At 40.9% G+C, this 14,001-nt stretch overlaps 1 protein-coding gene across 4 annotated transcripts in view; it reads left to right on the top strand.

Annotated features, from left to right (window-relative positions):
• Positions 1–256: 256 nt before the first annotated feature.
• Positions 257–14,001, top strand: part of plagl2 (pleiomorphic adenoma gene-like 2) — a 52,805-nt gene continuing 39,060 nt past the window's right edge. For all 4 annotated transcript variants that reach the window (XR_011311309.1, XM_069708409.1, XM_069708410.1 and 1 more), the window contains exon 1: positions 257–484. The gene's annotated coding sequence lies outside the window, so the exon portion shown is untranslated. The remainder of the gene's footprint in view (positions 485–14,001) is intronic.

Raw genomic sequence — 14,001 nt, 5'->3', positions numbered from 1 at the left:
TTGCAAGCAATATTATATTAATATTTTTTTTAAATAAATATGAGTAGCTTATATGTCCACGAAATAAATGTGCAACATGTGGAAGCTGAACTGCAGGTGTATTAAATGAACCCAGTACTGGTGACTGGGAGGACTGGCTGCAGGCTGCTGAAAAAACAGTAAGCTGTCGCTGGTTACTAAAAAAAAAAAAAAAAAAAAAAAAAAAAGTTTGTGAAAGTGGCCTGACGTCACACTCCCACAATGCTTACCGCCCCATAACTCCGCTGCAGCCTGAGGAGAGCCAGACGCACTCTCAGGCCCCGAATATAGAAAAATTATTGGGAAAATTCGGAAAAAATAATAAAAGGACAGATCGAGGGGAGAAAAGAGCGGGGAGCGGTGGAGTGGGCTCTCCCACGGCGGGGTTCTGGTCCGGTCCGGTCCGGGATGGAAGGCTACCGGGGATCCATGTGAAATTGACTAATGCGGTGCTGGAAACTTTTTGGTGAGTAAACTGCTCGCTTTTTTTTTTTTCTGTAAGACCTCATAATGTGGCTGCACGTCCTCATGTGTGCATGTGTGGCTTTCAAACAACTTTTACGAGCTTTATATCAACTCGCAGCCGCCGCTGAGTGACACATCGACGTGCGCGACACTTGAATTGTTATGAATGTGTTGTTACCGTCGCGCGATCGGGTTTTTGCGTAATTATGCTTATTTTTCTGTGGCAGCGTGGAGGCAGCCTGGCTATTTAATTTTAATTACAGCGATCGCCTCCTCTGCCTGCGCTGTGTTTTGTTTTGCTCGATAAATATGTTGCAAACGCGAACGCGTGAAGTTGTTCCACTCGGTGCACTTTGTCCAGCGGCCCCTCGCTGTTGACGTTTGATGTTCTTTGCAAGTTTTCTGGTGAGTTTTTGAGCAATTTCCGAATAGCTATCTAGTGTGGCATGCCGCTGCAGAGGAGAGGCAGATAGAGGGGACGTCTCACGGTGGGTCGGTCTGCTGCAGGAGGAAAAGTTCGCTGAAAGTTGATGAAATGTGGACGCAGTTCTCTCCTCCACGCTTTAATTTGGGAGTTTTAGTGGGCGATATTGAACCCTCGGAGCCGCTGTTGTTGAGTCGGCCCCATCCACCAGGTTGTCACTGCTCGGATGTTTTCGTGTGTCTGTAGAGAGTGTGTGCTTTTTCCTTGCAAGCGGGTAAATAACAACCAAGACCCCACCAACCAAAGAGGGGGGGGGGGGGGTTCAGTTTATGCACTTGTGACTGATAGCTGACTTTGGCTGCAGGATTGTTGTCGGAGGAAAAAATAACTGCTACCTAATACTCCGCAGAAGACAACAAACATCAAAATCCTCCTGATATTTTTCCACCGTGCTGTTTGGGTGCTTTCCGTCTGTCATGTTTCATATTGTTGCATCACAAGACTCCTGTCGTGTGTTTTCCTGTCGAGTATTTAGTGTGAACTCAGAGTGAACTTGAGGATATTTAAGGTGTTTTCAGCTATAAGCAGACATCCTGTGATTGTACAGGGAAACACACACATCTCTCCTGGGGAGTTCCACTATAACACTGCATATAACTGTTATTTTCATTTTCAGCTATTAATCTGAAATTGAATTTATTAATTGATTGATGTTGGTCATAAAGGTGAAAAATACCTGTTCAGACCAACAACTCCAAGATTATTGATCACAAAGTCGTCAAACTTGACAACCCGAAGGACTCCAAACTTTGAATTGATTCTCAAAATAGTTGCAGACCGACTTTCTGTCCGTTGACTGATTTGTTAAAAGACTATTTTTGACTTCCGATCCACTTGTAACGCCCTGATAGGTTTGTCAGCTACTTGTCACCCCTTTAACATGAATTTGAGGAGATACTGTAAATGTGTGAGGTATTAAGTAAACAGAACTGCGTTTCCAAACACACTCTGTGCTGCCATAAAGACTTTGTGTAGTTTATTGTGTAGAAAAAAGATGCTGTCAGTCTTTAAGTGGTAAACAAATCTTAACTTGATGCAGTTATAGTGAAGCTGCAAGCATGAAGAAACACGTACACAAGTCGTCACGACCACAACAAGCTGAACTCAGATCAGTACATTCTGCTGAAGAGACTCTGGACGGGCTTTTCCCTCCACTTCACCCCCGCAGGTCGGAGTCAAGCGTGCACCATCAAGGCCTCCGGCTACATAATAAGGAAATGGAAGTGAGTTTTGTCACGAGACAATGGCTTTGTTGCTGCCAGTCGCCGTGCAAGTCGAGACCCATGTGTTGATGTTTGCTGCTCTCTCACTACAACCTCCCGGCCGGCGGTGGTTCCGCCCCGCGGGCCTATGGCAGGTTTCATTTCCCAAAACACTGAGTGAGGTAGTTGTTGAGGTGTTGTTTTTTTTTGGACGGTGTCACTGACATCAACGGTGAAGGAAAATGTCGGGAAAAATACCATTAAATAAATATTTGACCCCAAAAACCAAAACAATCTGTATATTATTGGTGTTTTCTTGATGTTTTCAAAGTTATTCACAGAATTCAAATGACAAAGAGTCGTTCCTCCTACTCTGTGAACTCTGGATGATTTGTGTTTTTCTGGTGCTCCAGCATTCCTCGCTGCTCCGCTCTCCAAAATATTCTGCGCCGGGGTCCGTCGAGCCAGCTTCTTCTCATTAACGTCCATGCATTGCCTTCCATTACTTCCATGCCCCTGTGGTCGGGAGGCAGCACGTTTCATGTTTGCCTTTGTGATTGAGCGAGTGTGTGTTTGCCGGGGAGAGCTCACACACATGCCTGTTTGTGAGAGTGTGTGTGTGTAAGAGAGAGAGAGAGAGAGAAAGCTGTTTTTGAGTTGGAGGGAGGTCTTCTCCTCTGAAAATCCCCCACAATTCCTTGCACCTCTGCGGGCAGCGGTGGTAGCGGCAGCGACGGTGGCGGCGGCAGCAACAGCAGGCTGATTTCCATGAGAAAAGAGCATCAGTTGGGTTAATGGGAGGGACAGCCCTCTGAGGGGACAAATGGTAGTTAATAACCAGGGAAGAATCGGAAAAGCTCTGATCCCTTTCTTTGTACTTCTTCACCTTCTTGAGGCAGCGATGGGACGGGGTGGGGTGGGGTGGGGAGATGGGGGTGAGGGAACGAGGGACGCCGGGTTCACAGGATGGATGTTGTTCGCTGCAAGAAGAAGATTGTACTATTTGTTATTTTCTGAGGACAGCGGTGAGCTGGGAGCCTGAGAACTGAATATGTGTGTGCGTATGCGAGCGGGGGCAGTTTTGCGTATTTGTACTTTTTTGTATACTCACATGTACGCTGGCGTGTTTACATGCATGCGTGTTGGGTGTCATGGGACGAGCAGGGGACAGGATCTATTTATTTGTGATATGTGAGGTTTCACACAGTAGCTGCTGGTCACTCAGGTCACCGGGCGAGAGAGAGAGAGAGAGAGAGAGAGAGAGAGAGAGAGAGAGAGAGAGAGAGAGAGAGAGAGCGAAGGCTGAATGTCGAGTGTGGAAAGAAAAAGAGAGCTTGAAAGAAGTTATAAATACGGAGATATAGAAAGAAAGAAGGAATAAGAAACAAAGAGGTAAAAGATTAAACCCGCAGCTCAGATTGGGGCTCTAATATTGAGTGATAATGTACTGAAACTAATATTCGTTATCAAAAACTAGCTTTAGTTAAGATTTCTTCCCCACGTACAACGACGGTATGCTGAAGTAGTATTTGGTAGATGTACTGCAGTAAACGTCAGTCAGAATCACAATCAAAATTCCTTTTCTGTCGCTGCACAGAACGGAATTAAAAAAAACAGTCCAAAAATATGCAACACAAGAAGAACAGAAAACTTGTGTTGGATTGTTTTTCAATTTCGTTGTACAATTACAATAAAACTACTTGAGCATATTATCACAATATGTAGTGATATGTCAAAGCAGATGTCAAGTTCTTGACGGGGTTTACTGCTTTTACACATATTTCTGCCAGTTTTACACTCTGTTATATTCAGGAAAAGTTCTTCGATAACTTTTTATTAAATATGTTGGAAACTTGGAGTCTTTTATGAAAGGAATATGATAAAAATGGATCCAGTCCTGTCATACCCAGCTGTATTCCGTCATATTCATTTATTTCAAGGCATTTAAAACAGCTGTATAAATACAGGGTGTTTATTTGCACTAAATTCTGTCAGTTTAGACTGTGAAAGGCAAAAAATGCAACTTTTCAAAAACAGAAACATTCTTTCTTTAAAAAAGAAAATCAATTTCACGAGTTATAAAACATATTTTTGCACATCGTACTTTAGCTGTTGCACAGCTACTTGTTCTGGTTGATCAGAAGCTAATGTCTTGAGTTAATATCAGACGTACAGTGCTGTCAGAGCACACCAGAATGATGCTGCTTCACTTTGTAATCCAAGTGGACAATAAAATGTACACAGTTCTCTTGATCCGCTTCCATTTGCCTGTTAAAGTTACTGCGTAAGACTGTTAATACAAACTCCACACTTGCTGTATCTGTTTCAGATTAAAAGCCATTGAGGGTTTCATTGGACAGAAACCCCTCCGCTCATGGCGGCTAATATTAGGTTAACAAGGTTAACAAACTTTACAGATATTACTTTGTAGCCACAGACTCTCTCTATATACATGGACGTAGCTTTGGGGTCTGAAAAGTGACACAAAGTGCTATAAAGTGCAATACCACCGAGGGCCACTTGGGGCTGTCTCTACAACACATTCAGCTTCTCTGATGAAACACAAAAATCAATCAATTTTTTTAAACATGTCATTATTGTCTGAAAAAAGGCGTCGTGACCTCTCGGGTTGTCAGTCACATCGAGTCAGATCCACTACTTTACGCTGGGTGATGAAAAGTTGCTGCTGCTTAACTGAAATTAATAAATACGTTTACTGACTACTTGAAGTTTTTAGCATCATCACAGAATTGCAAGTTTTTTGTAGTTATAGTCAGATGTGGCTAGAAGCTTATGGTAGTCGATACTAGCTAACGTTAGAAAACTTTAGGTATGTTTAACTATATTGACCTGAGTCGTTTTTTGGGGGTTTCATGATTATTTAGTTTGACAGATCATTTGTAACCATGGAAACGGTACTGTGACCAAACTGTCACTTATTGACTCCGCTTTATTTGCGATGCATTTTCAAGTTTACTGCCTGTCTATAATTGACGCTAATGGCCACAGTTTTCAGCAAAAGTTTTAAGTTTGTAAACTTTGAAATTCGATCCCTGTTCTGAACAGTAAAATATACTTATGATATGAAACATTAAATGAACAGGGTTTTCTACTTGGGATAAAACCTGCTGGGTGCAAAAACACGCTCCAAACATCACTCTCTACCTTCTTTCTAATAAATACAGCACTATATACATTTACAACATTTAGCTGGCAGCCGTGACAGAGAGAAGAATGATGCTTTGCTGTGTTATGCACTGATTGAAAACAGACATACGAATGTGCAGCGCAACACACACACACACACACACACACACACACACGCACACACACACGCACGCGCACACGCACACACACACACACACACACACACACACACACACACACACACACACACACACACACACACACACACACACACACACACAGATATTTATAAGGCTAATTAAAGTAAAAAAGAACCTTCACTTTTTTTTTTTTCATTTTTATTATGCATAGGCACAAAGTTAATAACACAAGGAACACATGCTCTCATTTACTCACACTGTTGCAGCAGCGTTTTGGACCGGCGAGCATTCTGACGGGTCGTGCAGTATGCCGGTCAGAAATAGTAAGAGGATGCTAGATGCTTGAACCACATACTGCCACTTTTCCTTGTGGATCTTTTTCTAGGAAGAGCGGGGCAGCTGTGGCTTTTCAGAACCTAGATCCATCCATCAACCAGCAGCCATGGTTTACACCACACACACACACACACACACACACACACACACACACACACACACACACACACACACACACACACACACACACACACACACACACACACACACACACACACACACACACACACAACCTTCCCCTCCTCCTTTCTCCATTTCCATGTATCATCGTTTCTTTCTCTTTTCTTCCTCTCCTTTTTTCCTCTCCGTCCATCTCCCCCTCTCTTGTTTTGCCCTTCATCCATCCTTCTCCCTCCCCAGACTGAGTTTACAGCCCCCGGGCCACTTCCGCCAGGCTGTCTGCAACAGATTTATTAATAGGCTTTTCTCTCTGCAGTAAACACAGCGTTGGTTTAGGGGGTCGTCTCTCAGACACTGATAGACTTGTACTTAACCGTCGGCACTGACCGACTCGGGGAATAGAGGAAGGTCTGTTGGTTTCAAAGATGATCCGCTGCAGATTAGAGGGACTGCTGGAAATAAACACGAGTAGGAAACAGAGGTGATTTGCAGTCAAGGAGCAAGACAGAGTTACAGATTTGTTTTTGTTTTTATGGCATTTAGATTTCCCAGGTGGAGTTCGGTGATGTGAGAGGGCAGGGAGGATACCACGTCTGAGTCGGCAGATTTTATTACATGTGTTGTAAACATGTAGCGCACACCTCAGCCTGCTGAGCTACACGTCACCAAATGACAACAACAGATGGAGTTTGCCAACTTGTCACGGATAGATGTTGGATGCTGGGTTCTGTCCTAGAGCGGCAGCGTTGTAGTGACTGTACCGGGACACCAGATGGTCGGTCTCCCGCCGGTGAGCGGTCCAGAGACGAGCCCAGTGAGGGAGGTGTCAAACTTCAGGAGTTTGACTGGAGGTGCAGCTGTTTGTGTTCAGTGCGGACTTGTTGTCCACGAGGTCTCAGGTTCTGGGCTGGCTTATGTGGGAATTTTTGGGTTTCTCTGTATAATGTTGTAAAGTTCTGCTGTAAGGACATTTTTAATGTGTTAAGTGCCATGAAATAACCTGTGTTGTGATTTGGTGACAAAAAAATAAAACTGAATTGAATAGAAAGTAAATCTTTTCTCCGAGTTGATCTTTTAACTCTTTTCCGGAGTTAAACCTGAACTCGTTGGGAGTTAAAACAATGAATCCCATGAAGAGTAAAATTCAGCTTTTACCTTGAGTTGTTTTAATCTGAAGTCTGTCACAGTATCATCAATCAACACTTAAAAGTATACTCTATTTGACACTCATGGAGTCATAATTTCATAACTTGATGGAGGTTTCCTATAGAAATTTATATATTTAGAGATTTATATCACGTTCCTACCTTGTTGACTTATAGTTTTGAATCGTAACCAAATTTAATATGTCATTATGTCTTCATTAAAAAGTTCCAAAGTTTTAACAAAAGTAAATATAATTTTTGCCCATCACATAGATTTTTATTTAGTTGTTTCATACTGAAAAGTTATGAAGAAATAACAAAAGCGTGCTGGGAAATGCTGATATGACAACAAAGCTGCACATATTACTCCGCTGAAGAGGATCCTTTAACTCTGGTTGTAGTTTAACTTCAAAAATAAACTCCCAAAATCCAACTCTTTTTTATCTAACTGCAGGATATTCCACTCCAGAAGTTTGTTGTGTGGTTTTGGGACAGTAAAGCAGGCTTCTTATTTCTACCGGCTGAAATGACTGCCGCTGTCACGAGCAGATTTTATCTGATGCTAGTCAGGACTAATTTCTTAATGTTTTAAGCTGATTCAATTTAAAAAAGGAACTCTGTAAAAAAACGTCTTAAATATTTACTTAATCAATACATCATTATTATTGTGTAAGATTGACACCCCGCAGCTTTCCTCTTAGCAGTCGAGTCATTAAAACTGGAAATGGAAATCAAACTGGAAACTGTTTTCAAGTATGATAAAGAATTTGGGTTACTGGAATGTAAAAAATCTACCCGAGAGCAAGACAGAACAACTTCACCCCAAACCGAGACAACTGTAACATCCTGGATTGGCACACTGTGACACAGTGGGGGAACACTAGTTGCTCCTCAGGGGATGTGCCCACAAAATAATTTGGTATATGTTCTCTGGCCTGGGCAGCAACTCAGGCTTAAAGCTCCATTAACATGAATGTGGGACATGGGGGATAAAATGTTCCTTGTGGTCCCGGTAATTTGATTTATCAGGAGCTTTAAAAAAATTTGACAATACGGTTTGTAATAGAAACGGATTTAAAGCTTTCAGCAGTAAAAGTTAGTAAATCCACTTAGAAATCAATACAACAATAACTATGATAAGAAGTTTTCCTTCGTATCAGAGTGATCCCGTCCTGTCTGTCCACGGGTGCGTTACAAGCCGGAAGAGCGAGTTGGGCATACTTTGGAAACCAATTTTTTACTAAATTGAAACATACACTGCAGGCTAAAACATTGGGCTCAAAGAGAAGAGCAGCTTCTGCCTGTCGCTGACTTCACAAAAACACAAGGACTTGGCACCTGGCGGTATTTACATTTCAGGAGAAACAGCAAGTTCGTTGAAAAAGATGGCCACTTTCATCTGTAATTATGACTCTACAATTGGTAAAGAATTACTCACATACATGCTGCAGACTGGATAAAAGTCTCTAAACAACAAGTCTCTATATTAAATTCACCGCAGCTCCCCTGAAGAAATAAATCCTGTCTGATCACAAATTCTTGTTTGCTACTGTAGTTAGTAAAGTATAAGGTTGGAGAAGCTTCCTTTAAAGCACATAAACATTTATTTTGGGGTTTTGGTTTTGAAAAGGATCCAATATGGCGATATGCTCTACATATAGTCACCATGTGGAGTAATCCAGAGTCTCTGTCGTGCTGAGTCAGGGTTGCTAAACTGTATGCTTGAACAGGTATTATTTAGTGGAACAAGCATCATTTCTAAATCCATATCGGGACATGTGTGTGTTACTGTCATATTGAAGTTCCCACATGAATCCCTCTGAACAATGGGAACGCTTTAAATTCATGAAGGTCCAAGTTGTAGAAAATGAAGAAATTCTGAAATGGAGCAGCTGCATGAAATGAGGAACAAGTGGAGTTGTACTGGTCAGGAATCTGCAAAATGAAACACAACCTGCCGTCACCATGCCGGAGTGAACAATCAGAAAACGATACGCTGACTTCCTCGCTGCTGTTACAGATGTTGGCGTGTACTTCCTGCATGATGGATCTGCCCCCAGCGGTGTGGCAGGTTTTGTTTGGTGGAGGTTGCAGAGATGCTGCAGTCTGCTGAAGGGAAGCTTTTAGGTTTCAGTATCATTGGGTCTGTCGATCTCAGAATAAAAGTGGGACACAGGTTTGATGACATGCTTCTGAGATAATTGCTGCTAAATTTAGGAAACATTGAAACCAGTCTTGAGAATAAAGTCAAGAGAAAGAGAATACTCTTAAAGTCACTTTTATGCGTTTCAGGTCACAGATTCTTTGCTTTCTGTCTGTGGTTTGGGGCTTTAACAAACTGCTATTTTCATTATCACTAAATTGTTTTTTCAAGCAATTGAATAATTATTTAAAAAGTTTGAAATTTGTAAAAGCAACCTTCAAAATCTTTCCTTCTTTTGTCCAAATCGCAGAGATATTTAGTCTGTAAAGGACTGAAAAGCAGAAAATCCTCCCGTTGGTTTCACTGAAAAATTGAAATGATTATTTATTCAAATCATAAGAATTCGTTTTAGTCAACAACTAATTGTTTCAGCTCTACTGTGTTATTTAATGTATTCTCAGATACTTTAATCAACTCAATATTTATCCCACGTTTTAAAGCTTCCTGCCTTCAATTATTATTATTATTATTATATATATATATATATATATATTATTATTTAGCTTTTAAGCATTTTTTTAAAAATAATTTTTTGTGTAATTATTAATCTCATATTCAGCTGAATTGAATGATTGAATATTTGAAATCCATTATGAATTACAACAGAATTCCTTTTGTAGAAGAGCATTTTAAAGCATGCTTTTCTTTCTTATTTTAAAATTTGGGCTCGATTTTTCAGCTGATTAAAGAGTCGTTTGGTCCGAGAGGCTAGTTTTGGTGAATTTGCTGAATATTTTTTTTATTTGCTGATTAATTTCTGTCTTTATCAATGAATTGTTTGGCCTTTAAAATATCAGCAAAATGCTTTTTCTTGGTTGAAATGACCCAAACATATTCAGTTTACTGTTATAGAGAATTTAGACAATCAATAAATAATCTACATGTGATGTATATTTCTATTTCCTTAATATATAACACATGGTAATTTGATTATCTAAATTGTCGCAGATTGATTTTCTGATTTTCTGTACTAATTGTTCCACTTCTGATGGAACCAACTTTGACAACCAAAGACAGTTTGTAACTGAGATTTTTTTTTTTTATAAATTATCGAGCTGAAAAAAAAGAAAAACAATGGATTAATTAATTAAATCAATAGAATTTAATTGCTGTACATTTTCATACATTAGTTGCTTAATACAGAAGTGGTTTCAGCTTATAAGCTTATCAAAAACTATTTTGACATGACTTTAGTCTGCATAATTGAAAATTATACTGTCGATTATTTTGATGAATACTAAACACTTAATTTAATAAGAAAAAACACCAGTAGATTGAAATAAAATGTCTCCCACTAAATTGGAGCTTTGTAGGGGACAATTATGGACTTTTCTTCTAATGTTGGAGGTTCATGATCACGAACAAGAAGTGCGTTTCCTGACAGCTACTGTACTCCGAAGTTGAGAAAATAAGCCAGACTACCAAAACGGGTCAGAAAACGAGTTCCAGCGTTTCTGTTATCATCAAAGTGGAAGTATGGTGGTGCACGTCGAGCGCTGCAGCCGAGGAATGCACCGCTACCGGACAGTCTCGATGGCTCACGCAGAGAGAGGATCGCAGCATGTCGAAGAGTTGTTGAGATTCAACACGTGACTCAGCACTGAGTTATGTGTGTGTGTGTGTGTGTGTGTGTGTGTGTGTGTGTGTGTGTGTGTGTGTGTGTGTGTGTGTGTGTGTGTGTGTGTGTGTGTGTGTGTGTGTGTGCGCGTTTGTGTGTGTGTGTGTGCGTTTGTGTGTTTTACCGGAACAGTAATATCTGGAATATGGAGCCGGTCTGTTACACTCAGTCTAGAGATGCCGATATGTGATGAAACCTGATCCGTGCGGTGAGAGAAAGTAACTCCACACACACACACACACACACACACACACACACACACACACACACACACACACACACACACACACACACACACACACACACGTTCAGCGACAGTAGTTATGACCGCGCTGCTCCGGATTCATCCTGAGGAACGTGTAAGAAGGCAGCAGCAGAAAAACAGCAGAGTGTAGCCACAGTGTCTGATGACACATCCCCTCTTCCTTCCTCCAAAAGTGATTTTTAATAACGCCTCCGCCGTCCCCGCCCTGCTCAACAATCCCACCCTCGCTAAATAACGCCAAGCAAAACCTCCATCTCCCTCAGCAGACAAAGGAAGTTCCTCCGCTGCTCATTTGATTTGAGTGATGCGTCGACGTGAGCATCATCGGTCAGCTGTGTGCCTTCAAAGTGAAACGAGGAGAACAACCCATCCTCTACATTTATATCCTCAGTGACTGTTCAGTATTCATGTCTGCCATTACTGTATATATGTTTGCTTTCTTGTCACAGTTAAACCAACAGATTGTTTTCAGTGGAGGTGTTAACGTAGTCAGATGATGTACTTCATTAGAAAGTAGCGTCCCCACAATGTCTCAAAATACAGCTGTTGTCAAGAAAATGTAACTGAAGTATCAAAAGTTAAAGTAGTCATTACAAAATTTTGAATAAAATTTATTTCATGTAAGCGGCTTTCTAATTTGGTTTCCTGTCAAACCAAAATAAGCCGGGATGTCGTCAGAATTAAAACTTTTGGTTTGGTTGAAGTAAACGTGAGAAAGCTACGGTGGATACGATGCAGAGAACTTTTATTACACTTTAAGGTCTTCATTTTTGGTTCCAAGCAAGCAGCAACCATCAGTGAGGCCACCCGTTGGTTTGTGAACGTTATGAATCCTCCAGTTCAGATTCTGTCCGTCACCATCTTTACTAGTTCGGAGCGGTTTGGAGCAGGAAGTGACCATATTTGGACGAGATGGGGGAGGAGCCAGAGGTGGATCTGACCGATCTGATCGGAAACCTGACGATACGACGTCCCGCCCACCGATAGCTGTAACCTGACTGCACCACAGGCCTGTCAATCAAACAGACACGCCCCCAAAAACAGGTCTTCTTGAATCTTCTTTTCTAATGAATGAGGGATTATTTTCAGATGGACCTCCAGAAAACTAAGAAGAAGGAGTGACTTTAGCTAACAACACCGAGAGAACTGATGGACACATTTTATTCACTTTGGATTTGATGAGAGAAGTTGAATGGGAGTCTATGGAGCCGGAGGCTTTTTGGAGCCGACCTCTAGTGGCACTCGCTGGTATTGCAGCTGAAGACACTTCTGGATCGGAACCATTTTACAGACCTGAAGCTACGAACACTTTTATATCCAGTCTACGGTTTCAAGCATACATGAATGTGTGGTTTAAGCTTGGCAAAGAGAACAAAAGTATTATTATATGAACAAATGGATGAGAACAAACTATGAACATGAAGAATTGGACTGAACTCCCATGATGCACGCCCACATGGCTGGAGTGAATGGACAAAGGGAGGAAGGCTGTATGTGTAGCCTCCTGAGTGGCAGTGAATGCAGGCAGCTGAGAGTGGGTGTGGCTTCCAGGTAGGTGTGCTTGGTTGCTTGTGCAATGATCAGGTGACTCATTGGGGACCTTTGACAGATGTCCTGGTCCAGTTATTTTTGCTCCTGATCTAAGACCTTTGACACTGAGTCCAAATCTAAAACTTGTATTTTCTTACATAGTTCAGCTTCACTTCCAAATTCACAAAATGCATTTAACGTGTATATGCCTGACAAACAAACAGGTCTGTAATGCTGTAAGAAATTCATTAATTTATTCTAACAAAAATATTATTATAAAAACGCCACTTCATGTTTGTCCTTAACAAAATAACCAAGTAAACAAAACAAAAGTAGTTTTTATAAATAGCTTTTTGCAACTCTTTTGTAAGAACATACTCAGAATGACAATCAGAACAAATATTCCACTTCCAATGGATTAACTTTCACATCCACAGGTACAAGAAATAAAAATCATAATTACACTTTATGACAGAGTGACCTCAGGTGCCGTACCACAGGCCCATTAAAGCCGAGTGAACACTATGTGGCCCGCGGAGGGTAATTACTGTGTGGTGAGGTGGGTTGGATGAAACCGTTAAACATGGCTGGATGAACCTTTTAAGGGGCAAAAATCTTCTGTGGGGAAACCCTCCAAGATCCTACAACCACATCTTCTGTTTGGAAACATACTCAACATGTCAAAGATTGGGGAATATGCTCAATATGAGGACAATATAAACTAAAAATAATGAGGGTTGTAAAATAGAGTTTTAACACATATAACCTCTCAAAACACAGGGCCGGATAATAATCCGTGTCTGCCTGAGCTGACAGGATACTGCAGCGGAGCTGATATCGCCACATATAACTCAACATGTTTGTAACTAATACAGTTGCCAAAACCATTAGAGATGGAAAATCATGCGGCTTTTGGGGGATTTGGGATATCTGCTTATTAACATGCACTATGACGATTACTAACTATGGTGACTTTAGTTCCTCGAGCCTTTCAGTGTTATCATCATTCATGTGAGTTTACAACTCTTTAATAGTTGGAAGTGAAGAAGAGCATTTTAGGACTTTATTGATATATTTGTCAACAACTAAAAGTGTTGTGTAAAGTATCAGTTACTGTTGCTTATGTTCAATGATTTAAAACATAGCATGCAAAAACGTATTAGTAATTTTATATGCATGTACTGTTCACGCACATTTTAAAAATGTTTAAATATGAATTCATAATACCCCCCCCCAAAAAAAACAACCAAAACAGCCCCAACTTCACCTCCAAAAAAGCTTGAGCTCTCGCAGCACTTTACTTAGTTGTCATAATGTTTTCTAATAAT

This window comes from Brachyistius frenatus, unplaced genomic scaffold (assembly GCF_029030835.1).
Source record: "Brachyistius frenatus isolate BFR_SWC_R1_liver_20210118 unplaced genomic scaffold, ASM2903083v1 Contig_75, whole genome shotgun sequence".
Lineage (NCBI taxonomy): Eukaryota > Metazoa > Chordata > Actinopteri > Embiotocidae > Brachyistius > Brachyistius frenatus.
This window is presented reverse-complemented; position numbering and strand designations above follow the sequence as displayed.